This window comes from Trichoplusia ni, chromosome 14 (assembly GCF_003590095.1).
Source record: "Trichoplusia ni isolate ovarian cell line Hi5 chromosome 14, tn1, whole genome shotgun sequence".
In the NCBI taxonomy this organism is placed as follows: Eukaryota; Metazoa; Arthropoda; class Insecta; order Lepidoptera; family Noctuidae; genus Trichoplusia; species Trichoplusia ni.
The window spans coordinates 10,406,518-10,433,575 of record NC_039491.1 but is presented as its reverse complement, the minus strand read 5'-3'; the positions used below and the strand labels follow the sequence as shown (position 1 = coordinate 10,433,575).

Genomic DNA, 27,058 nt, shown 5'->3' with positions numbered 1-27,058 from the left:
AGTCGTGGAAACTCAAGTTCAAAGGCGAACCTTTGCGAGTGGATAATGTGGTTGGCGAGAAAGAATGCATTTTATGTTAGCAGTTCTTTGTTGTATACTCTGACACGTCGATAGGTTTTGACTCTGTTAACTGTAATGAAAAGAACATAATTACTGAATGCATAATATTTTTTGTATAACAAGCTTTGAATACACCTATTTAATTATCAATTGCAGTTTGCAGGATTACAAAATTCCTTATTTTATCGTTGATTGTAGATCATGATTGGAGTACTTCAAGGTAGTACCTTAGTACCATTATTATTCATGGTATTCGTGACAAAGAAATATGATATAACGAGCCTCATAACGGATTATTTTCTTGATTGATGTTAACCATTTACGTTTCGTATATATATTGTTCATTTAACTTACTTCTGACTTCTAATTGATTTATGTTACCATGTCACCACGTTTGCTTCAAATCTATAATATTTTAAAAGACACTCACTTTACAGTTTACTTTATTTATTTAATAGGCTTGTATTTAATTGAAAAAAAAAACATGGTTATTGTATTTTGAAGTCATAATTATACGATCTAGCTTCACCACGTTATCAGTAAGTCTTCACGCAACCACGCTCGTTAAAGCATAATTATCCAAGCACATTTTAGACGATAAAGGACCTGGCACGGTTAAAATTCATTGAACTATTAAAAGTTTACACAAAGCAACAATAAATATATACATATATTTAATTTATTTTTCTAACATAGATATGAATAAAACTGAACTCATTGTAATACTATAAAGTTAGCCTCTACCTGGCCCTTTTCTAGTAATATCTCTGTTGCTTTCTCCACTGTCATTAATTGTACATATATGTACATAATGTCTTGGGCAATAAAGTAAATACTGGAAGAAAGTTCTTTAAAAAAGAATAAACGCTTATTCAAAACTATCTCATCATAGGCAATCAGCTGTCGTGTGACATGTTGCTACTCCTTATTTGGCAGGCGCTAATTTTATCTGGATTTTTCAGTATGGTTTAAAGTTTTGTTCTAGTCATGACGTGTTGGAAAGTTAAGTGTTTTGACAAGAGTTCGCCCTATTTTTGGTTGGCTGCAAATAGTTTTACATTGTTAAATACTCTAGACGGGTGTTTACAAAACAAGTTGCTTAACTTGAGCCGGGTTGAAATTCGGTTATATCCAACAGTCCATTCACTTGGGTTATTTTGTAGATTATTATTAGCTACCGTGGTGGTCTTCTGATATTATTCTGGATTTTTTATTCTTCACGAAATTTTAATAACAAGCTCGCCAGCATTTTATTCCAAAAAAAATATTTTTTATAATTATATTGTTTTCATGTGTGCAGAAGTTCATGTTTTTTTAAGTTTATTTTATCAACAAGTATCATTGCGAGATTCATTTAAAAACTTATTTTATAAAATAGTTTCAATATACACGAGGTAGTTTCTTATTTATTTCAAAATTATTTCCGAACTAACCATCACTGGTAATTTACCGTCTATTTAATAAAATAGTAAACCTGATTACTGTCGCTAATGCAGTGAAAGCTAGGCTAAGTTGTGTTAGCAAACAACCAGACAACCAGTTTAGCAAAGAATCTGCATATTAGGTAGTGACACTTCTTGTTTTATCGGCACAGTTGTAGTTAGGTTTACACTATAATTTTAGTCTAGTCTAGTCTAGAAATAATGGTCAATACGCCAAACCCACTAAAACCCACCTTTTTTGAAGAAAAAAAACCTTTTTAGAAAACCCAGGTGTCAATAATTTTGGAAGCTGAAATTGTCAAGGGCAATATTCGATCAATACAGCCTGTCAGATAATTTAGAAGCTGGCACTATGAATACCAAAGCCTTCTGAATAAATTTTTGAAGAAGATTTTGCTATTCCTTCATTTAACATTCTCTACTCCAAGATCAAACATAATTTCTTCTAAACCACACGAATTTTCGGTTCCTCTTTAAGTTATATTAATACTTCGTATATGCAAGTTCATTTATTATTAACTAGTTCACATTCAGCCGAAATTCCGAACTTCTTATGACGTACTTCGGTTACGATATTCACTTATTTATAATTCAGACCTTAGGTCTGTATTGTTACCCTTATGGCCTTCGGTTCGCTACAATCACATTCTGACCCAGTTTCTACAAGACCTTTATTAATGGCCATTATTTGAGCTAAATTATTAGTTATTTCAATGAATACTGAGGCATCGATCATCTCTACTTCTTAGTGTCCTTCTCATTAAGTCTTTGTCTTATGCTTTCAGATATAAGATCAGAAAAAAAATCAACACGGATATAACTCATTTTCCCAAAGCCAACGGCTCCTTGGCCTCTTTTAAAAACATTGTTTTAAATCCTGAATTCAATTTTCATAACAATTCTTTTCATTGGAAGCTCACCTTGAAAAGCTGTAACTACATCGTATTTCTGAACTCTAAATTCCAAAAACGTAAGAAGAAGATGGCTCTGAATAAAAATCTTGCTTCTTACTTTAAACATTGATGTTTAGTTCATATCTCTTTCTCAATAAATAACTAAGAACGAAACTGTTAGTTTGGTGATACCGCATGCATTGCTAGCTATCTTGCTATACGGCGCCCAAGGGATGAGTTACGGGAGTTTGGCCTCGTACTATGAAATTTATTGCAAGTATGTTGCTGTCGCAAAAACGAGACACCTGATGTAACTTGTATAGCACCATCTCGCTTCCTCAACTCTAACATTCCTTTTTAAAAGCTCATAGTACAGGCATTGTTCTTTGTAATGTATATGTATGTTACTTAGCTGATGTTTCCAAGCTTTAATATTGCAGTAAACTAGGGTTTAAAACTGCAATGCGTAAGATATAAACTTTAACATTTTCTGGCCTTAATCCTAGTCTATATGAGGTCGATGCCGAGCTAGCCTTTGTTTTCTTTTCATCTTCATCTTTTTCATTTCCACGGCAGCTTTAGGAATCTTATGAAATTTACAGTTTTTATTCCAAACATGTAAGTAAATCTTAGACGTCGTGTAAAAAACCACCCAAACCATTACTAAAAATAGTTTTTAGATTTAATTACTATTAAATCTAGGCGTATAGAACAAGTAGATCCCCAACGCTTTCGGTAATAAATGTCATTTTCATTCATTTCATATTCGTCTACAAGAAACAACGAGAAACGCGTATTTATATTCACGCGACCCAACCGGAGTCCTTAATTATGAGCAGACGCGGCGGGATCGCGAGTCGAACTGATCCCGCCGCGGTCCGAAACTAGTCGGGCTACCCCGATAAATACGCGTGAGTAAACCGTTACATCATTTAATAATTCACAATTATTGTTTTACAAAATACCCCTTCAATTTATAAGTCATAATTTTATTGATGAATCCATTTGCTATGCAGTGGTTGCAGGCTGTCATTATGATAATCTAGGTCTCGTCAACTGCCTACAGACCTATCATAGAAGTCTATTTGAAACGATAATCTTTTGTTATTATTCGCTACAAATTGCGTTGCGTTTTGACCTTACTTTGGCGTATAGCATGCCATAGTTACCGTACATTGTAATTTTAATCTGTTTTTGTAATGTTATTGGTACGTTTTTTCTTTAGCAAAGTTATTAAGGTAAGTCGATCAATCTAGTTTTTTTCCTGTTTTTTTAGTACCTGCGTTGAATTTGTATTTGTACTAGCGGTGGCGCGCGGCTCTGCACGCGTGGTATACAGCTCTGTTAAGCATAATATTTGTTCTTTTTCCTCTAAGACCACGTGTACAAGTTAAATGAAATTGAATTCGGTTAATTATTTTTCGCGTCAAAGCGTAACAAACAAACGTACATTCACATTTATAATATAAATAGGGGTTCATTAATGGTAGCAAAACCCCAATATATGCACATATATTTATAGAAATGGGCTCTGTGTAAAAGAATTTGCTTTTTAAATTTTTATCGAAATTTTAAACGGCTTTAGTTTGAACTCAATAAAATCGGTTGCCGATATCAACCTAGTTTTTACGGTCAAAGTTCGGCGGCCGATTTTAAACGATCCAATGCACACCGCTTGATTGCCGGCCAATAAATAGGTATCTATAGACAAACTATTGGCTGTAAAACGCTATTAATATAAATGCAAAAGTACAGTGAGTGTATTTGTAGGGTACGTATACTACGTAAGTATGTTTGCTGCCTCTTCATTGTCAAACGGCTGGACCGTTTTCGATTTAATTCGGTTTGAAGGTGGTAGGTAGGATTCACATAGCATTCTTATCTGACTGCGTTGAAAGCGGTTCTGTTTTATATACATTATACGGTCAGAATGATCAAGTCGACGCTGCTCGGTCGAAGGTTGCTTAGAGATCATTTGTGAAAAGTTCGATTTTTCCGTTATGGCTTATTGTGAACTAGATTAGGCACTTGGTTTATTACCTTTTAACACTATTTTTTTATACTAATTTATGTTTTGAATTTCTTTATAACAATAATTTATTTCACTTGGCTCAAATGTAAAGACCATTAGGATGCTAATAACCAATGAATTATAAATATGGATACAATAATGTGGTAATCTAATCCATACTTTCAATAGAAATCTAAATAATAAGGTAATTTCGATTTCTATGATACTTTCATTACACAATTGTTTCTTTAGAATTCATTTCTTTAAGTACCGATCACCACAATTAATAATTATAGGTTAATTATTAATTGCTTAATTAATGGTGATGACAGCGGATATTTAAGCAAAAAACCTTTTTACCTCTTTAGATATTTATCAGCCATAAATAAAAACAGGTAAAATATAAAAAAAAAACATTTCCAGATAATCCTAATTTATGGCTATTGTTCTGAGAACAAAAAAAAAACGTTATGTTTTATAAATTAATTTCAAGATAAGGCACGTGAGAAAGGAGAAGAAAAAATACAACAATAAATTCATTAGACCAATGATATTACGATTCCTAAACTTGCGATTTTCAATTCAAAACAAAATATCAAAGTTCAAGACATGACGCAAATATTCCATTACACCATACATCGAAATAGAGGTTTAAGTCCGTCTAAAGATTGCTATGACAAGTCTAGGTGGACACAGGTTATTCAAGTAGAGATGTAAACGACGCGTGGGTGCCTGAAACTGATGTCAAAACTGCAATGAGCAACCCACACAAAATCAACAAACGTAAAACAAACGAAATATAACTTAAACAGCATGCTGTAAAGTGCATTTTTCAATACATAAAAGTTTGAAGGCTATAGTCGCGACACATCTTAGGCTCAGTCACTGTTGGTCGGTCATACCGAGCGGTCGCGTCACCTGTGTGTAATAGTTTAATACAGTTTTAAACAAAAGCGTGTCAATAAACTTTAGTTGTTCCCCTGTGAGTGAGACAGTGATATTGTTTGTTTCCAAGGTTCCGTGTACTTTGTCACCCTGGATTTCAATTTTGATGGTAAGCTAAGATACAAGTTGCAATAACCGGTTGGGATGTTAAATGGTAGAGAATAAGATATGGTATACTGAATGATTTTGTACGATTGTTGCAACATTATTGCATAGATATGTTGTGTAAATAGCAAAAGAAGTCTTCCAGGTATATAAGTATCAATTCCATTAAACTCAGTACAGTTTGTAGAGTTTTTATAACTTTGTTTTATATTTGCTTATCAATCGTATCAATAAACTGTGACCTCGGCGTTCAAGGATTGAAGGTTTGATTCGTCGGTACTATACTGTCCACAGTTCTGTTAATGTTTCGTCGTCTGTCATTTGAGATCGTTGAATTCGTGACTTCCCGCGATGGCTCGGCTCTACAATACTCTACATCCGCTGGTATCGTGCATTATAAAGCTATGAAGCGAGTTACGACTCTATTGACGTCAAATATTTAATCATAAAATTGTTTATTTAAGTATCGGTTATGATGCATAGCGAGTATAATCATAATCTTGTTTCCTGACTGCACAAAAAAGAGTAACGATTTCTGGACTTATTTATATGCAATAAAAAAATATCACTTTTGTGTAGAAGGCGAGCAAGAAGTCGCTAATAATTTTAAACATTTGTGCATATGAGTTAAATGATCGTGGTACATCCCGCGAAACCAGTATTAAATGCTTACTGCAGAAGGAGTTTACAAGAATCTGTTAAAAACAATAAACTATTAAATACAACAAGCAATACTTGATGTAGAGTTTGCTCATATCGAGTCATCGCTAACGTTTTTCTTTTGTTTCGTTATTGTGTTTGGTGGTGGCCGGTCAAAAGCCCGGTTTAGGACCCTGACACCGTTGCCGAGTCCCAACCTTTATTCTAAATGCATTCCTAACTTGTTTCACTATAAGTTGTTGAATGTTTTGTTATTGGTAGAGCAATGTTTTTATGTTTAATACGATTACGTGAACTGACGAAAGAATTCATTATCTTTTACTAAAAATAAATAATATATTTTTGTTTATTATATAAATATCCAATCAAGTAATCAACAGTTAAAAATACATAAAAACAATACCGCTAAAGATCTATAAATAAAATGTTAAAACAAAACATCGAAAACTGACAATTCAAAATAAAAGCCGCGTGCTTTTTCAACCACAAAACTTTTAAAATATTGTTGATTACATAATGTTCATGTAGCCGTTGTACCACAGATATAGCCGGCTCGCCTAAATTAATAAAAAGCCGGCGTCGCGCTCGACCTGCGGTAGGTTATCGACCCACTACCTGCTACCTCCTACCTAGGTAGGTACCTACCAACCTGTTACTAAGATCGACTTACTTTTGCTTGCAAGCGCAATGTGAGATGCGATTCACAGGGTCAAATGTTCTTTAGGATTTCTAAACGACTGATTTACATATAATTTTACCGTCTAGGTACCTGGTATGGATACGGATTTCTTTATTCAAAATATATGATTCTGTAATACAAAATTTTAATACGTGGCCAAAAAAATTGGGAAAAATTATTTGTGTTGTCTTTGGAAACTATTGTACATATTGAGTTGTTAGTTTTTAGATTATACTATATGTAGATGTTTATATAACATTTTCGATAGTTTGCAAAAAGAATACAGAGATTTTGTAGAGTTGTAGAGATACCCGCATCGCTCAGCTAGATGTATTTAAAAAACATTGTTCGTTTGCTAGTCCCGTATGGGTGTGTAAACAAAAAAGAAAAGTAACAGAATTGAAGAAATACGCAACGCCATGCAACGGATGCAACTGTTAAAGAGTTAATATAATTCGACTCTCGTTTAAAATTACAATAACTTAACACAGTAATTTTTACTTAAAATATGACAATGAGTTCATACGCAAATAAAAACTGGGTTCACATTTTTTATTCGTTTATTATATGAACTCGGTAAGCAGGCTGTGTGACCAGTAATTATTTGTAACTCTTCCTCATAAATTTTAAAGTAGAGTGCGCGAAAATTTTTTCATTACCTCGGAGAATAAACAAAAGAAGGTTTTTTATGTTACTCGTCATAATGAAAAATAAAAAGACGTGTGTAAATTTATTAATAACTTACATTATATGGATAACCACTTGAATAATTTTCTTTTAAAAATAAAATTCTTTTAGATTTTTATCTGAGGGTTTCGTACAGACAGGCTATAGGAAATCATATTTTGCTTTAGGAATTGGTTCCCTATAAAATTGTTGACGGTACCAGCTTTTGTTTAGCTGGCAATAGTATACATCATCTCTTAAAACGATAACTATCTGGCCACGGTGTAGGAGATGATACAGACGTGCTGACAACGGAGCCTATTAACTCCTTAGATATAGAACCTTAAAAGTAATCTTTTTTACTGTAAACATAAACAGTTATGCCATCGCTCAAGTCGTAGCAAATACCATAACTGACTGTACTTGTGACTTTACTTTCAATTTATGCCATATCAAATTTTATCATAATCGTTTCAGCCGTTTCGCCATAAAAGTATATAATATATGCTAAAATAACGGATAAGGAAGTGTTAACTGCTCAGAACCAGGACACCTCTGCCCTTTAAAATTAATAAAGTGATGAAAAAAAGTTAAACAACTAATATTAATTTAATTAAAACGTAGGTTCATAAGCCGTACTTTTTAATTTCTATAAGCTAAAAATACCATTAAATCCTGCGTAAAAAATATATTATACCTAGTTGTTGTTTATTACGATACTAATTCGGCGAGGCGCGGTTATCGGGCGGTGATAACGAGTAAACAGATTACATTTTATCTGAATGTGTTTTTAATTAAATAAACTTACTGTTAAAATAGTTTCGATATAACGCTGACAGCTGAAGTTAGTTTTACCTTCTATGGAACAGTTGCTTACATTCTAAGCGTATGCAGCTAAGTACTAGTGCTTTTCCTGGAGCGACTACCTATCTGACCCCGTCAACCCAGTTACCTGGGCAACACGATACCTCTTAGTCAGACTGGTTGTCAGACTTTCTAGCTTTCAAGCATCCGTAACGACTGTCAAAGATGTATAAATGACTTATATTCAGAAAGAGGGAGGAACTCGTTATAACGGTCACCCATCCACGGACCGACCGCATCAAGCGTAGCTTATCCTGCCATCGATCAACTTGTGTATTCGTAGCTTAGCCACGAGCTCTTGAAACACAACACTAACACAATGACTTACTTATAACTTCCTTTCAAGTTTAAAAAACCTGTTTTTTATTTCGGTTTCCCTGTACGATTCTACCGACCACATTATGGCGTGAGTCATACCCATAAAAACATTTGACGTATTTCATTGAAGCCACACGTATCTTTGCTAAACGATAACCTTTAAATATAAATACCTTAAAACAAAAAAAGAACCTCTTAGAACTAGCATTTTAAAGTAATTTTCCAGACACTTATGTCAGGTCTACAAAATGTTTAAAGATTTTTATTACATAAATAGTTAACTGTCACGTCCTACAAAGGTGTTAGTTAAAGGAACTCTACATTATGTTACTATTTCAGATTCAGTGATACATTTTTGCCTAAATAATAAGACGATTAATGCTCAAACCTTCTTAATATGGAAAGATACCTCACCACATTACGCTCAGCAGAGGAACGCATAATATCAGTAAATTTTAGTCGACCACCAATCAAAATCACGCCTGCTTTATAAACGCTCTCTTCAATAGACTCAACTCTACCATCACCAAAGTCGATTATATTTATCTAAACATCCAAGTCATAGTAACACAGCGACGAGCCTGGCGCACGTACCCTGTCGCCAATTATCTACGTGTGTCGCATTACCGGCCAACTATCTGATCATCTCTTGAATATTGATGTCCATTACTCAGTATGGACGCGGTGGCAATTTTCGTACGTTCGCATTTGGGTCAATGTACGTGCTGCATAATTAGATGCTCGTTTGCTAGATTACTGCTTGTATAATCTATTAATTTTGTTTATGTATAGACGTCATTCGGTACTATAGTTTTCTCTACCGGATTTCGAATCTTGCAATTCAGAAACCTTAGTAGTATAATGAAATAGGTATAGGCATATATTAATTCAAATAAAAGACGAATGATTACACTATTTACATGTATATTTCTGCTGTACGTGTCTACTTATGTCACTAAATGATCCATCTAAATGATTTAAACCCATTTAAACTCAGAAATCAGTCTATTAGAATGAGGTTTATCGAATCAGATAGTTTATAATATTTTTGGTGATAAGCCTTGGTATACAAATACCAAGTCTTTGGTTATCAATTAATAAGGTGAAACTAGTATTAATGGTAACAAACACAGTCACGTTAACGAAGTACCTCAATGTTTAACAATTATAGACGTTGCACTATCTTTATTAGCCAAGTACGAGAGGATAATACTCGTACTTCACACAACATAAACAAAAATATGCCATAGTCGTCTTTGTTTCAAAGCAGTAAAGTTTGTTTTGGTATAAAAATATTTAACACTAAGGTTGGTTGTAAAACATTAAATCTATATCTATACTAATATATGAAGAGTTTGTTTGTTTGTTTGAACGCGCTAATCTCAGGAACTACTGGTTCAAATTGAAAAATTATTTTTGTGTTGAATAGACCATTCATCGAGGAAGGTTCAAGGCTATAAACCATCACGCTGCGACTAATAGGAGCAAAGATACAATGGAAAATGTGGAAAAAACAGGGCAGATATAAATCATAATCTTCTAACCACGCCGCCGAAGTCGCGGGCAACAACTAGTAGTAGCATAAATCTAGAGACAGACTTCTTCCATGAAAGCATCGTGCTTTTAAAGTAGAGGATATGTAGCATCATAATTTCCGTGGCTTCTATAAAACTTGGCTGACTTTGTTCGGAATCTTTTTCTTGTACAATTTTACAAAAATATATATTTTATGATAGTTTACAATCGACAAAGTTGATTATTGAAAACTCGAATATGATTTGCAAAAAATAATGGTAGCTAGATCGATTTGTCGCTCCCGGAAATCCCTTTATCTCCATTTACGATATTCAAATTCATAAAAGACGACGGTAAAAAAGGCAAGGTTAAGCATTGACATAGTCATTGGTCACCAAACTCTTAATTTTTTTTATTGTATGATTGTATGGAACCTATAGCATTGTATGACCGACTCACTTGATCATCTATTATCTAGTCATTTGAAGTTGCGACGTTCCAAACAAAAGAACATCGCTCATTCCATTCGTTTGCGTTGGAAGTAGAGTAATGGGCATATTATCTTAATGATGCCGTCAGAACTGTGCTTGATAGAGAGATGACCATTTATAAGAACAGCACTTAATAATCTTACATTTATTCAATGTACATATTTAACCTTAATCGACGTAAACTATGGAGTTTATTGACGGTTTTTCTGAGTGTTATAAAACATAGTCATTTTAAAACGACTCTTATTTAAGGCTTATTCGCATGATAAACTTTTTTATTTTGAACAAAATATATACTTCAATTAGAATGTTAATTTTTGCAATGTCTTTAAACAAGTAAAATATGCAACATTCATTTAACAAAATTCTTATTTCTATTTGGGTACTTTCCTATTACTTATTTACATCCTTCTACACAAACAGTTCCTTCGCTTATCAGCGAACTGTCGAAGTTCTGTGCATTTAGAATATTTATGTTCACTTTGACATAATTTTATCAGTAATACCTGCGACATTTAACTGCGAGACGAAAGCATTGCGGAGCCGCGTAGCGATATCAACTAATGTCGTGCAACATTGCCAGCAATGTATAACTTGAACGATATTTGTCTTATAAAAAAATATCTTCTGGTACACGCCTCACGTCACTTATTTGTCTTTATTTATCTAGTCTTTTTACATTACTGTTGGTTTGAAATTCCTCTAAACATAAACTCACGATTGTATATAAAACAATGCATTGTATTTGATTTTAACTATGCATAAATTCTTTAGTTTAATCTTTTTCCAACCATGATACTCTCACAGTACAGATAGCAACAATAGTCGATAAATTAATTTTGAAAGTGCCAAAACTTTTCCCTTTTTTTAACATCACTTGTTAAAGGGTTCCGTATCCAAGAGTAAAAGACCTATATTACTGAAGCTCCGCTGTCTATCCGACTGCGGTACGTCGCGAGGTTGTATCTTATGAACCGTGATAGCAAGACAACATAAATATTCTGATGATGTTTTCTGTTGCAAATGAAATTTGAATTCAAGGTTGAGCAACAAGCATAAATATTTATTCGCCATCTCTCTTCTATAATTCCAACAGCTCTGCTTAATAAATAAATACACTAAACCCTACTCTTCCACTTGGCAATCGCATTGTAAAAAAACATCATCGGCCTAGCCTTTTCCCAACTATATTGGAGTCGGCTGCCAGTTCCAATCTCACTGTAAAAATATTTTGTATAATTTTTACAGTAAGTTGTATTGTAGCCAGTACAGTGCCAGGCCATTGAATTAGTGCAGGCCATTCTTTGCCGAGCCGTTGGCCCGTGAACTGCACCGCTTTGTAACCGTTACGTGTGGATCCGTTTCGTTGGTCACATGTGTTCATGGTGCGATATCAAACATTTCTCATAATTTTCATGTGAAGTCGTTGTATTGAATTATTCAACAGCTGTGTTGGAGGTAGAGGTGTTATTGTTTATTCTTTTGACACCTTTTTGATGTTTTGAATGATGATTAATCATTTCTAGGGTTCCGTGCCCGTTAAAGGTATAAAACGCACTGTCTGTCCGTCAGTCTGTTACCTCACGAACCGTGTTAGCCAAACTATTGAAATTTTCACTGGTAATTTCAATAATTTCAAGTAAAATTCACACCAATACTGTTAAAAAAGATGCAATAATCCTTGAAAGATGGGATCTTGACTCCAAAGCCAACTACCGACTCGTTCCATTTTTCCGTTCTTCACCCAGTAGAGCGCCATCTAGTTTCAAAATCTGCAACAATCGTACCAAAATATTTAAGAACTCATTCCTAACCTTGGAAACAACCTTCATAAGAACATTACCACAAGTTAATCTTAAAATCTACTTAATAATAGACAACAAACGTTATAAAACTAGAAATAGGATAGGCACAAATCCGGCAGGGCTTCTCCTGGCCGTGTCGGAAGCCGGCCAAGTGTATTGACGTGGAGTCGCTATATCAGATTAATAGTTCAATAACGCCGCATGAAAATACGTGTAATTAGTCTCTCGTGTAATTGTTCAGCTGTGTAGCCTGGATTTTGTACGTTTGGTGTATTTGTTGGAGGTTGTATTGGCGATATTGTTGTGGTCATGTTTGCGAATATTGAGATTATAATGTAGAGTGACAATTCTGAGTACTTGCCTATTCGTATCGTTCTTCGAAGGTTTGCATTGATCACCATGCTTGCTTGCTGCGAATTAGCGATTTTAGATGGCAATGTTAGTACTCCGGTTTGATAGTTAAGATTCAACATTTATGACTGCAATAATCTTTGTTTAGCTGCGATTTTTATTTTAAAATCAAATAGGCAGACAGACAACGATGCACCTGTCAGAAACCCCAAAAAAATTACCACATATGACGTCAAAACACTAAAGAGCCGACTTAGAGCCAGAGTTTTCATTACGGTTAAGAGAAAACATCCTTTGTTCAGCTCATAAGATAGCATCTTAACTGTTAAACAACTATTTCTTGAACATATTGACCTGTGTCGTCAGCTCACTTACAGTTAACAACACGTTTCAACAGTAAAAGTTAAGTAACCTCCTCTAAACCAACCTCCTCAGGTTAGTTACCAAACAAAGGTGTGCTTACATTTTAAATTAACTTAAACAAGTTTGTTTAGAAGCATAACTCTGTGTTGCCCTTAGAAATAAGGTTTTAACATTGAAGTATGATGCATTAATTTTTGCTGTGGTAATTTAAAAGTATTGTGAGCATTTCTACTTTTCTTATTAGTAGACATGGCCAACTTTTGAAGTAATTTTAAGATCATTGCAATGTTCACACCATTGTGTCTTTAATATGAGAAAATCGAGAAATTACTACTAAATTTATAACACTACTGTCAAACGATGCAGATAAACATCGAATAGAAACCGGGTTTCCAAATAATTGTGACCAATGACCCAACGGTTCCCATATGGGAAGTTACTTGCCTACAAGCTGGTCATATTATTCACGTTGATTTAATTGTAATTGAAAAGTAAATAACACAAAATACATTTGAACCTTTTTGAACGTCTCTCAATCCTTGTTTATCGGGAGGTTTCACAAACATTCAAGTCATATGCACACAGTCAAAGTTGTAATAAATTTATGATGCTTTTGCAGTTCACCTGTACAGTACCTACTAAGTTATTAACCTCATGTCTCGCCAAATAAAAGGATAATAAACTGCATTTTCGTGACTTTTTCGTCGGTTCACGATCAAATTTACGATGTCTACGTAAACAGGGGTTTTGACATTGACCCAGGCATGGTACCGACAACCGTTATATCGTAATAGGTAATTTTGTAAAAAAAAAACAGTTTATTCAAAATCTGTCAGACAGATTTCCAAAAAATATTGGATACCTACCTATATTTTTGTTTATCTCGTGAATAAAAACTCGCGATGCAGTGCTTTAAAATCTTGTGTGACGTCACTTACTAGTACGAATTTTAGTAGCAAGTGATGTTACAAACTCCACTACAATACATTTGATCGTCTTAAGTTCTTTAAATATTCCATACTTTTAATTATGTGATAAAACGAAAAAGTCAAGAATATTTCGTAAAAATCTCATTTCGTGAAATGTCTGTCATTCTGTTTGTCTGACTCAATAATAATAATAGCCTTTTATTCCAAAACATAGGATTACAAAAAGTCCCTAAGTTCGGTGTGCCTTTTGGCATAGGCCTCCTCCAATTCCTTCCAGTGAACCCTGTCTCTTGCTACTCTCATCCAGAGTGGTCCAGCTGTCTGTGTGAGGTCATCTTCCCATCTCCTGACTGGACGACCCCTACTTCTCTTGCCGTCTCGTGGCTGCCAAATGGTTACTTGCTTGCTCCATTTGTTAATGGGGTGACGTAGCAAATGTCCAGCCCATCTCCATTTCTGGTAATCTATCCGAGTAAGGATGTCTGTTAGTTTAGTTCTTGTTCTTATATCTACGTTCCTGACTCTGTCTTTGATTTTTAATCCTAGCATACTTCTTTCCATGGCACGTTGGCATTTTGATAGCCTTTCTCTGTGGTGGAGTGTTGTTGACCAGGTTTCACAGCCGTAGGTCTGACTCAATACCCCAAACAAATTGAGCATGTCCAGTAAGCATCGCACCTGAAAACCTGAACAACGCCAACCAAATACCAACCGATTTTCCTCACTTCTTAGCTTGCATGATAATCATCTGTACGCAAACGAAAGAAAAATATTTATTTAATATTACAATAACGATTCTTACATCTCGTTATAATCTGTCTCCACACATTCAAATGTCCTACGTACTCATTACGATTTTAGTATCGTTTTCCTTTATGAATCATGATGACGTCACATCTACGTGTGTTTATACAGTAACAGAGTATTTGAATTAGTTTTCAAACCTATTGTAATGAATTCCATTCACAATAGAGACTATTATCGTGTCCCATATTGTATTTAGCCGGAATTGTGCGAATGTGAATGGGTTTAGTTTGATTTTCATGGAGGTTATATTAGTTAGGTTATTGTTAGATGTGTTTAATCTTTGATCAATCAATTTGGTCTTATATATTTGATTTTTGTTGACATGAGTTTTTTAAATGCAAGTATGGCTAACGACAGTGACAGACAAAAACAATTGTTCTTCCATCATTTTGAAGACTCTATCAACGGTTCCTTTATCTCGATTTTCATTTTCATTATTTTTTGTTAGAGCGGCAACAGTACGCATCATCTGTGAAAATTTCTAGCTAGCTATTATCTAGCTTTCACAGTTATTTAAATACACCCTAGTTATAGACAGACCGATATACAGACCTCTTACTAAGCTAGTCTCGGGCTCTCAGGCTCTTAGCAATGGGGTCAGATTTTTACCCTTAGGGTAACGAAACCATAAATTTGACAGTTCCTAAATACCACATATTCATCGACAGCTAAAGCTGACTGTACATTACATAAGTAAATACGTTAATCTTCGAAGTTACGATTATAAAACGGTTTCCATTAAACCTCCAAGGTTGTAAACTTCGCCCAACCTTGAGCATGTACTATGATTAGTGACATCATTATGCACGCTTGCTATGACTTTTGGTATCACAAAAACGTCAAAGATAGACAACGATTTGTTATAATTACTGTGCAGTCTATTGTCATATTGCATGCCTGCTGTAACTTTGGGTATGACTGCTAAAACATGAAAGACAGCAAACGACGATTTGTTCTAATAGGATATTATAACAAATTGTGTAACATTATTAATTTATTTAATTATTACACTAATCTACCATCACAGGTTACTTAACCTAATGCAGTAGCTAGGACTAAACAAAGGTCTAAGTATTTATGTGCACTAGGGTTTCAAAGATTGAATTATTATGCACATAGTTGCAGGTCTAAATTCCAGCAACTGTTTTAATATGTAATTTTCTGATAATTCTGATAAAATATAAGGAAGATAAAAACACATAAGTTCGGTAGTAGTTACCAAAAACATCACTTGTTAGTAAAAAGCGTACTGGTAAGTGACGTCACAAAAGATTTTAAATCACTGTATCCCATCATTTTATGTTTACTCTCTGACGACTAAACAGTTGGCTTGCCGAATACCTTATTGCGTAGCTGTAGAAAAAAGTATTTTTTAGGCTCTGGTGATGAGATGATGACGTAGGATTTATAAATAGTAGGTACTTAAACTCATTTAACACAGATTACGTTGAGCATTGAGTTTTTTCGTTTGATGTTTTAACATAAAGATAAGTAGTAAATTTATTGTTAGTTTTGTACTCATGCATAGTATAAAAAATACGCTTAAGAACACAAAAAAAATATAGTCAATAAAGGTGACCATTTTGATATGACTGTATGTAGAAACTTGTAGGTGTATGTTAGCTTTATGACGCAAGCCTTGAATAGAGACTTCCCATAAAACTGGCTTCTGGTTCCGTACAAATTACACAAAAAAATAATAACCTATACAGCCGTTGCAACGTCGGTTTTCCATTTTAGTAGGTTTTGTTAGAGCAGCAACAGAAATACATCTTCAGTGAAAATTTAAACTAGCTACTACGGTTCATTCGATACCTATAGCCCGGTGACAGATATAGATACAGATGAACAAATGATTTCGTTTACCCCTTATATACCTTTATGTCTTACAGTACTCCCAGACATTTAAATCACAGACCCAAATATCGTACCCCATTTTCGTTACCTTTAACAAAAATGCATTCATTTAGGTTTTAGTTTGCAGTTGTTATTTCAGTTTCCAAACCTTATTTTAGCCCTATTTATTTTCTCCTACACTCTGCAGTCAGTAACTACGCCGTCGGTTGCAACAAACTTTGTATCCAGCGGACAAAGTTAGTTCCAATCTGTGGGACAGTGTTGGAAAGCCAATAAATTGGGGCTCGGCTTGATTTGCAAGTCAGGTCGATTGTGAAGACCCAAATGTAATCATGTAGGTAGAGAGGAAAACTGCTTGTTGTATACAGAAATATGATTTGCAGATGAGATGTGATTATAAGTCGATAGTTGTAAACCAAAATATATACACATATATAATATGTGAAGTATGCTCGAACCTTTCCTTTATTAGAAGAGGCGTGTGCCTTGCAGTGTGACGTATAAAGGCTGGTGTTATTTATCATATTACTAACTTTGTATTTCGAGAGCTGATTTTGGTAGTAGGTACGCGACGCAAAACTCTAGAATTGGATTTTTGGAGATTCATTTGCCCACACCTTCTTGACAAAAATACTCGCGTATAATATAAAACGTAATGCTGAAATAGTTAAAACAAAACTAGCTAAAAAATACTTTTCAAAGAAGACAGAAAAAAATAAGCAGCTTCATCCTTCGTCTTTACTGCAGACTTATTTAAGCATAAATTATTCCAACTATTATTTAATGCTAGAACAAGATAATTTCCTGTACAATCAATAAACTTATGATCAAGTATATCTAATGCCACATACAACGGCATTACATTTATTATTACTTCAATACTTCCTTGATGCAAGCAAGAACTCGTACAAAGGATAATTATTGGAAATAGGTTTAATGTAATTATGCCTTTGTAATATTACTAGTATTTGTAATATACATTTTTTATTGTAAAATTAATCGATGATGTCACTTCAAAAGGGATGGATGATGGATAGACTGTAACACAATTCGATAACACGGTAAATAATACGTGTTAGTGCTAACCCGATATTAAAAAAAATGCAAAATAGCAACATGAATGTTGATAACTTACCAGGTTATAATAGGTACAGGGCTTAGATGAGTTGCTATACATTGGGCATTGTTACATAGTTAAGTCGCCGTATACTGTACTATACTTTCAATTCTGCGGGTCAACATTCCTTCAGCGCGTGCGACCGAGTGTTTAGATCCAAACTCAGTCTAGCCAGCTACATCAGGGCTCACGCTAGGAAGTGAATTGCCGAGGGTCGCCGTTGTCGAAAACGATAAGGAGGAGTATACAAATACATAGTTAAATTGAGTCGGTGAGAGTCTAGCAAAACCCGCTTGTGCTAGGTAGATTTGGGTATCCATGAGGATTCTCTCGCCTTACAAAAAAAGCGCTTCTAGATCATATGACATAGTAATAGCAATACACAAGTTCTCTTTAACAAGTGGCGTGATTTTGACATGTAAAATTAATACATTGCATTTGGTGCAATTCTGTGAGCACCTGAACATCTCAAAGGCTCTATCGATAGTAGAATGTTTTACCATTAAACGTTCACAGTCTTCTACTAGCTCTAACTTAGTAGTATGTGTAGACTATAGTAGAGTGACAACCGTTACGCTTCCGTGTTTATATCACAACATCTGACAAACATCCGTCAAAACAGGTGCAATTGATACAAGGAATTTCATTCACCGTGCGAATCGTACACGCTGATATTACTTCACACCGGCATCGAAATTGCCACAGGCAGATCGTGTGAACTTAGCGTCCAGGAATGTGTCCAAAAAATAACCATCTTGTAAATCCTCAGTAATACCGCCAATAAACTTAATAGTTACGATTATAGCTAGCGGTTGCCCGCGGGCCCGCCCACTATAAATCGGAAATATCCTACAGGAACATAGAACTGGGATAAAAACTATCCTATTTGTTAATCCTGGTAATGAACTATCTGCTTACCAAATTTTTGTCTTAATCTGTTCAGTGGTTTGTGCTTAAACTTTCGCGGTTATAATACAGAGAGTAATTTACACACATTTTGCTAATCCTGGGCAAACCTCCCCGAAACCCTCTCACGATTCCTTATCCTACACATCCTGAATCAACCCTTGCGGTATGCGTTCCTCTATTGGATCCCGTTATAATTATTTAGTGACTAAATGACATATGACACATACATAAATCCTAAAACGCGGCACTCCTTTTTGAAAACAAGTTTGACACGCCGTTGTGCAATAATATCACAACCTTACAAAAATAGAGGTGACTCGATAGATTCAGACAGTAGAAAAATCCAGAATAACAACCGTCTCTTAGTACATGTCAATTTTACTTAGGAAATAAATTAACACTACCAAATACAGCTTACCAACGTCAGCAATTTGCGACTTGTCCTTGGCGACGATAACCCACGCTATTAGTTAGACACATCTAGTAAGTGTTTGTGTAATCGCCTTCATATCGTCTATAGCTTTTACTTGATCACTTTACCTATACGACGTGTGGTAATATCTAGAAGTAAACCTTGAAAAGCAAATTAACAGGAATAAAAACGTAGAATTATTTATGTAGAGCAACATTCCTTTGGTCCGGTAGGAAAGTTGCTCTACATCATAGACATAATATGTATATTTAGTATATTTACAATATATTATTGGTTATTAGAAGGAATTATGTGGATAGGAAAGTTGCTCTACATGTCATATTTACAATATATTATTGGTGTCACAAGGATAACACAAAATGCACAACACTCAACAATGAAAAAATTTGACTGTACAAAATAAAAATAAAAATAGTTAATAAAAATCTATTAAATCCGTCAGTTCGATATTAAGCTCATGACGTCACTTGCCCATGACAATGGAACGAAATTCGTCAGATAGTTACAAAGCGAGTTCTGAGTGACTCTAATCTCAGTGTTTTCGTTAATTTGCAAAATTAAATAGCGAGATATATTCTTACTCAACCTATCTGAAGACGTATAATCTTGTCAACATCTACATTGCATGTAAACTTTAACTAGAATTTTATGGCCAAATGAGATATTACGTACATAATAAACAACCGTTTAATAACGATTTTATGTGCTCACCTTAACACCCAATGTAATTTACACAAACGTGTTAGCATAATGAAGTCAAACCTGTTCAACTGGATATTAAAAATACCATAAATATACCTTTTTATACCGGAAAATAAATAAAGAAAAAATATATGTTGTATAAAAAATAGCTTCGTGCCGAGAATTTCTAGTTGTTCATTTAAAAAAACTAATCGAATGTTTCTCTTTGCTGCACTGCACTTTATCGCTTGAAAATGAGCGATTCCTTACTTCACTAACGACGAAAAAGATTACCTTAACGAGAGCCGGAATCCAGAGTCCATTGCTTTTTATCGATACCCACAGCGAAGTTACCCAACGCGGAAAAGCTACTTGACAAAGATACCAAAGAATGATTTTCGACCGAATGTCGTAAATTTTTTACAATAGAATGAATTTTCCAAATAACCTCACGGAATTTGCTGCAACCGTTTAGACTTGAAGTCGACCCCCACATAGTTGGGTAAAGGTTAGCTGTTTAGTACATATTGTTCAAATGTGACCGGGTCTCCCCAAGCATAGGATAAATTTGGAAAATTATAGTGAACTAGCAGTTGCCCGCGACTTCGTCCGCGTGGTTAGAAGATATAAGTTAGGAATTTTTGAACGGAAGCCTTCGAAGATGAATAATTTTTCCCTGTTTTTTCCACATTTTCCATTGTATCTTCGCTCCTTTTAGTCGCAGCGTGATGTTATATAGCCTAAAACCTTCCCCGATGAATGGTCTATTCAGCACAAACAGAATTTTTCAATTTGAGTAGTTCCTGAGACTAGCGCGTTCAAAGAAACAAGCTCTTCAGCTTTATATATTAGTATAGAGTATATATTACCAAAATATCAGTGCTGTACCAGGAGTGACCGCCTATCTGACCACCTCAACCAAATCACCTGGGCAACACGACCCCTTTTAGTTAGACTGGTAGTCAGACTTTTTAGCTTCTATCTACCAGTAACGATTGTCAAGGATGATAACAACAGCCAGGACCCACAATTAAACAAGGACGAACTCGTTCTGACATAGATGGTCACCCATCCACGGACCAACCGCATGAAGGGTAGCTTAACCTGTGATCGGTCCACTTGTGTAGTTGTAGCTTAGCCACACATTACCTTAATGACGGACTAGAATAGACGTTTACATGTAGTTCCCGCAATACAATTTACATACTAATTTGTTTGTTGTATTTGTACGTGTGTTCGTGTGCAAGAATCGATAACCATTTGCATGGGTATTTAGTTCTAAATGTCGCGTACTATAGGTATTTTCATGTGAACTAGTCTCTTTATCTTAGTAGTTGCTTGTGACGTTTTCGCATTTCTGTTTTAGTGTTCATTGCTTGGTTTTTGTTTTCGAGGTAGGGTTTTGACGCTTTTAATACGCAATGGTAACTATGCGTCTTAAATTACATTAGTGCAGACGGTCGTGGTATCATCATCACCATCATTATCATCATCAGCCCATATTCGTCTACGGCTAGACTTAGGCCCCCCGTTTGCACGCCATCGAGATCTATCTTCGGTCGTGGTATATCTCAGTTTTAAAAATAACGAAAATTTAAATAGTATAGATATAAAAAATATAATAATAAAAAAAGAATAAAAATAAGTTTTTAATCTACCTAACTTACTCGTAGTAGTACATATACATATGTATAATATATTGCCTTCATAAAATGGTACCAGTAAGTATTCGACAGATGTTACATAAAATATTCCCGTAAAGTGTCACGGAAACCCTTTGCCTGACCTTTAGTTTTGATCAATTTTCTGTAGAACTTATGTGTGACAGGTTGAACATTTTTACGAGACCTTGTATACTCTTGAGTCGGCTATATCTTCCTAGAAAAATGAACTTCGAGACATCTTAACCAGACAGGTCATACTGTCTTCATAGGAAGTTTTGTCTTGAACTCTTCATCAGGAAAACTGATTTAATTAACGATCAAAATTTTCTAATTAAAACTTACGCTAAAAACCTGAGGAAAGACAAGAGTATGAACGGAAAACTTACAGTTCTCGAATGCAGCCAAAATCAAGTGTTTTTAGTTATGGTTTTTTTCAACGTTGAGAGTAATGACTATTTGACCATTTCTATGGAGAAGGACATAAGAAACTTTATAAATTGTCTCAAAAGTAATCGAAATTCGATTGTAGAAGACTGTTCGTGCAATAACAACAACCCAAGGAAGATCAATACTGTAATATCATACAATCAACTTACGTAACTTGTTGATACCTATAGTAGTCAAGGTCTTCATGTTAGGGGTTATCAATAGCTCGAATATCTACGCCTTATTTAAAAATGTATATATAGACGAAAAAAGGTTGGGTTTTGACAAAATACTGCGACGGAATTTTATGGTAAGGCAAAAAAAATCTAAGTTAGCAGTGGATTTGAATTGATTGATGTAGGATAAAAAATTGGCTATTAACATTGGTGCGAATCGTCAAACAGATGATGTTAAAAATGAAATCAAAAATATCAATTCCAAAATAGACAGTAGATATAACACTATTAACTTGTTTCACAAATAAAACTAACGTTACCCTACACATAAATCAACAATATCATAACATATACCAAAAACTAAAGCCATCATACTCATCATAAACTTAAAGATGACGTCATAAAGAAATCAAGTAATGGAAGAGATACCAATCACCGGTCGAATGTGGCTCGGAACTGCTAAACGATCCAACGAACCCAGGGGAGCTTGAACACGCGATCATTGTTCAACGATAAACGAACTCAGTTCGGAAACGTTCCTGTATAGAGCAGGTAGCAGTAGTTGATTAGGGTGGTACCAGGAGATCAGGGTCCCGATTCTGCTATTTTACAATGGCCGATGAATGAATGGCAATTGGATTAAATTTGAAATTATTCCTACTCTCTTAAGTATTTTGCTAAGACAATAATTGAAAGTTAATTGTATTGACATTGAGTATACCGTCCTGCACTGAATTCCCAATTATTGTGAAGGAAAAAGTTTAAGAGAATACGAAAATTGACATTTTAAGCGAAATTTCATTCATTCATCGGCCATTGTAAATACATAGTAGAATTGGGGCCCTGATTGTATTATTTCATGAGGGTTACTACTAGCCGGTACTACTAGCAGGTACTGTACATGCATGAGGTCGGTACCAGTAGAGCCACGATTATTATCGGGAAACCACTTAAAACAGCGACTTGAAATTTTAGAGTTAATTTGAACTTTACTCTTTTACGATAAAGTTCATATTCAACTGCAGCAAAGGCAACACTGCTTTAAGCAAAAAAGGAATCGATAAATAAGCAAGAATCGAAAGATTTTTAATGCTGTTTCGGGCATTTCTTTGCTAATATTTTAAGGACTTTGTTAAAAAGGAACAAAGGACTCCTTAACGTGCTATTGCCCTCACCACTCTTACTAAGTTCCTTTATTTAGTCGTTCTTGAGCTGATTCAAGTGTATTTGTGTCAATTGTTTTAAGGAATGAAGATTCTTTAGTGGATGATGAAAAGTTGTTTATGTTTTGACGTACCTAATATAAATAATATCAGCTTAAAACCGTCCCCTGCTGGTCTGAGAACTCTTCCCATATATAAAGGTTTGAACATTGATCGCCACGCGAGCTCACTTCGGGTTAGAGATTTTAAATAAAATTATTTGAAGTCTAAGTATCTTTACCATGTCTACCTTCACCATTCATCAGTAGTATCTTAAAATAATCAAGAAAGAACCTATAACTTTGATCATGTCATATCAAATTCAAATTGTCTGCCTTGGGGTCGAATTTGCATATAACAAATCCATATATGTATAAAACAACAAGGCTAACATTTTGACGTATTGAAACGTCGGGTTAAATGGTAAATTTTATACCAGACTAGCTGTTGCCCGCGACTTCGTCCGCGTGGTTAGAAGATATAAGTTATGATTTATACCTGCCCTGCTTTTTCCACATTTTCCATTGTATCTTCGCTCCTATAAGTCCCAGCGTGATGCTATTTAGCCAACACAAAAAGAATTTTCCAATTTGAACCAGTAGTTCCTGAGATTAGCGTGTTCAAACAAACAAACAAATTCTTCAGCTTCAGTATAGATATAGATTCCAAATCCACTCTGGTACTAACTCGTTTTAGTTCTACACCTTTGGAAACTCCGTCTAACCCTTTCAAAGCACAATCGTCTCTTATTGTCTTATCGGATGTAAATTATCCAGAAGTTCTCGGTTCATTGCCCTTGCGACTCCGTTCGTAGTATTTTAGGAATTCTCGTGCATAATTATATTTGTTGTTATTTATATGTCTGCTTGGAAATCCTTAAATGTTTCTTTGGGGTCAGTTTTGTGTATAGTTTTATTTATTTCTGTTTCCGTCTAACACACTACACATAGTACAGCGATATATCTCTTCCACAATTGAAATAATACCGTTTTGAGGATGTAGTGGAAGAGAAGAAGCCATAGATGGAATGCTTGTATTAAAAAATAAAATAAAAATGTAAACACAACTAATTCTTGCAACTGCAAAGTCACTGTTACTACCCTCTGGGAAAAATTACTGACAATGACATACCTTAAGCGAGGTAATACATGTTCACTGCCATAACCACTTGGACCCTTTCTCAGGATACGTTAATAACTATAGTTATGCCCTAGGCGTTGATATTATTATTGCCAATAGCAAGGTGAGGCTAAACGATGTAGAAAGCGTGAACAGAAATGAAAGCTATGGTGTTACGTGCAATTTACTGTTATGGTGTAAATTCAAATTCACTGTTTGACACAAGTAGAGGTTCAGCTCTTAAAATTATTGATGTGACAATTATCACTGTAACATACCCATGTGGTGCACAATGTTTGAAATTTTTACTTACACGTCAAAAACTAAATGAACTCTTCAGACTACGAGTGCTCGAATATTTATTAAAAACTATTCTTGTTTAAAAAAGAAAAGACGTGACAGGACGCAGTTGTTTAATAAGCATTCAGTTTAATTCACTAAGAATTAAAAACATAAACTCAAAGATAAATACAATTAAATAATCTACTTAAGGAATTAAACAAAACGAACAAACATTTGTTTGTGTCTGTACGTGTGCGTGTGCGTGTGAGTCAGAGACAATACATAAAACATTCGTGTGGGAGAACATTAAAAACAATCTCAGATAAAGAAATAAAACGGTCTCGTTTGTTATGACTTGTGGTCTATGGATAGGCGCATGCGCACTCAACACGTCAGTAAAACAATGCTGTGCTTATGACATCATACTGTGTACAGTTAGGGTCAACCTTTATTGCAAACGCAATCGCGCGCAGCGGTGTTTCTTGTCGTATCATTTTAAATCTTTAACAAAGAGAATAATGTTTCAATTCATTTGAAGCGATCGAGCTAGTTGATTCAAATCTCTGAAGTTCCTTTTTATGGCTTCAAGTGATTTTCAACTCTGTTTTGTGAATCGTACGATTGGAAACTGCTGGTGATGATTTTCTCAGAAAATCCACTGCATCAATTCTTTCAGTGGGAGTTTTCCCTTTGTATGTAGTCACGTTTCGTGTGATTTTCTCTCAACGATAATAAATTTAATTCTGATTATATTGTTACTGTAATCTCTTGATTGTTAATTCCCACGTCCAATATTTAAATAATTTTTCGTATTTTTTTTATTATGACGTAATTCAGTTTGAAGTGTATACGGACAGCTCGCAGCGCTGTGAACTCGTGTGACCCGGTGGTCGAAACTGGAACTAATTTAATTGAACCGAATGACCGTTACGTGTCATTAAGGCTTGCATAAATAATGAAGTGTTTTTAAAACCGTTATGGTATGATTGTTCATTTTAAAAGTAATAAATGTAATAATAATCATGTGTAAACTAGAGACAGGAAGCATTTCAAAGCTTCTGGATTTAAAAGAGTTTCGTTATGTAAAACTTGCATGCGATGCTCTAACATCTATCTCAATCTATCTTTACTCCTCCTTAGAACAATTATTAGAGGCGAGAGGCGGGGCGTACGTTGCCAGAAATTGCAAAAGACTAGGGCCAGGGCAGCTTGGCCTTTTCCCGGCATTGGGAATTCCCAACTGTACACGGATTACATTCCTTCAAGCGGGAGTCGACTTTCAATGAATTTTACAAAAAATTAATGGAAATAAGTGTTCCTCCAAATTCTCCACGTCTTAGACTTGAATAGCCACAGTTTTGATAACATTGACACCGCGGCCACTCGACAGGTCAAATAGAACTGTGTCATTGTGTGATACAAGATGACTGCTCTATTGACACAATAAAAATACTTGACGACATGATATCATCTCGTGACCATTCGGAGAAACTCAATACAATACGTTAAAAAAAACGTAATGTGGTTCTTAGGGAAAATTGATAGAAAAATAAAAGGAGGTAACCTACAAAGGTTGTTTTTCCTTCATTCTTTCTTTTTCTAACTGCACCTGAAAACTAAGGAATTTAATCCTTGTGTCCCATGGGGTTTCACACACTACAAGTCACATAAGCTAAGACAGCTAGACTCAGAACAAACATTCGTGGATCGACTGCACGGATAGCCGAGTGATTGAGGTTACCACGCTAAAACCCACAGTGCGCGGCGTGTCGTGGGTTCGATCCCCGCGTAGTTGCTTGTTTTGAGTCTGGGTGTATTTGTGCATGTGAGTTGTATATTTGTAAGGATTGAATCCTTTAGTGCGGGAGTCGTTTTTAAAAAAATGAAAATTGAAAATGAAATTAAAATAAATTCACAAATGCTTGTGAGTTGGAGTCGATGACTTTGTTCGTAATTAAGAATAAGTATAAATAAATGGTGCTCTTGCAATGTCGAACAAAAAAAAGCTGGAATAGATTTATTTTCGACACATTTTCATGAAAACTCTTTGATGAATGCATATAATGAATACTTAACTAAAAAATGTTTTACCCAGTACACAGCTAGAATAGATCATTTACACATATTACACGTTCATGTTAACACACCAAATTTCAAGCAGAATCTTCATATTTAAACAAGAGTACCTTTTTTTTGTAAGGCGGGGGAATCCTCATGGACACCCACTCCCTCGGGGCAGGAAATGGGTAGTGTCAGACTTTTACCGACTAAACCTAAACCGCCGTGCT

General features: G+C 34.9%; 1 protein-coding gene across 1 annotated transcript in view; it reads left to right on the top strand.

The window, feature by feature from the left end:
* The first annotated feature begins 5,292 nt into the window (after nucleotides 1-5,292).
* The window catches only part of LOC113500513 (protein GDAP2 homolog), a 74,796-nt gene continuing 53,030 nt past the window's right edge, over nucleotides 5,293-27,058 (top strand). The window contains exon 1 of the mRNA XM_026881342.1: nucleotides 5,293-5,460. The gene's annotated coding sequence lies outside the window, so the exon portion shown is untranslated. The remainder of the gene's footprint in view (nucleotides 5,461-27,058) is intronic.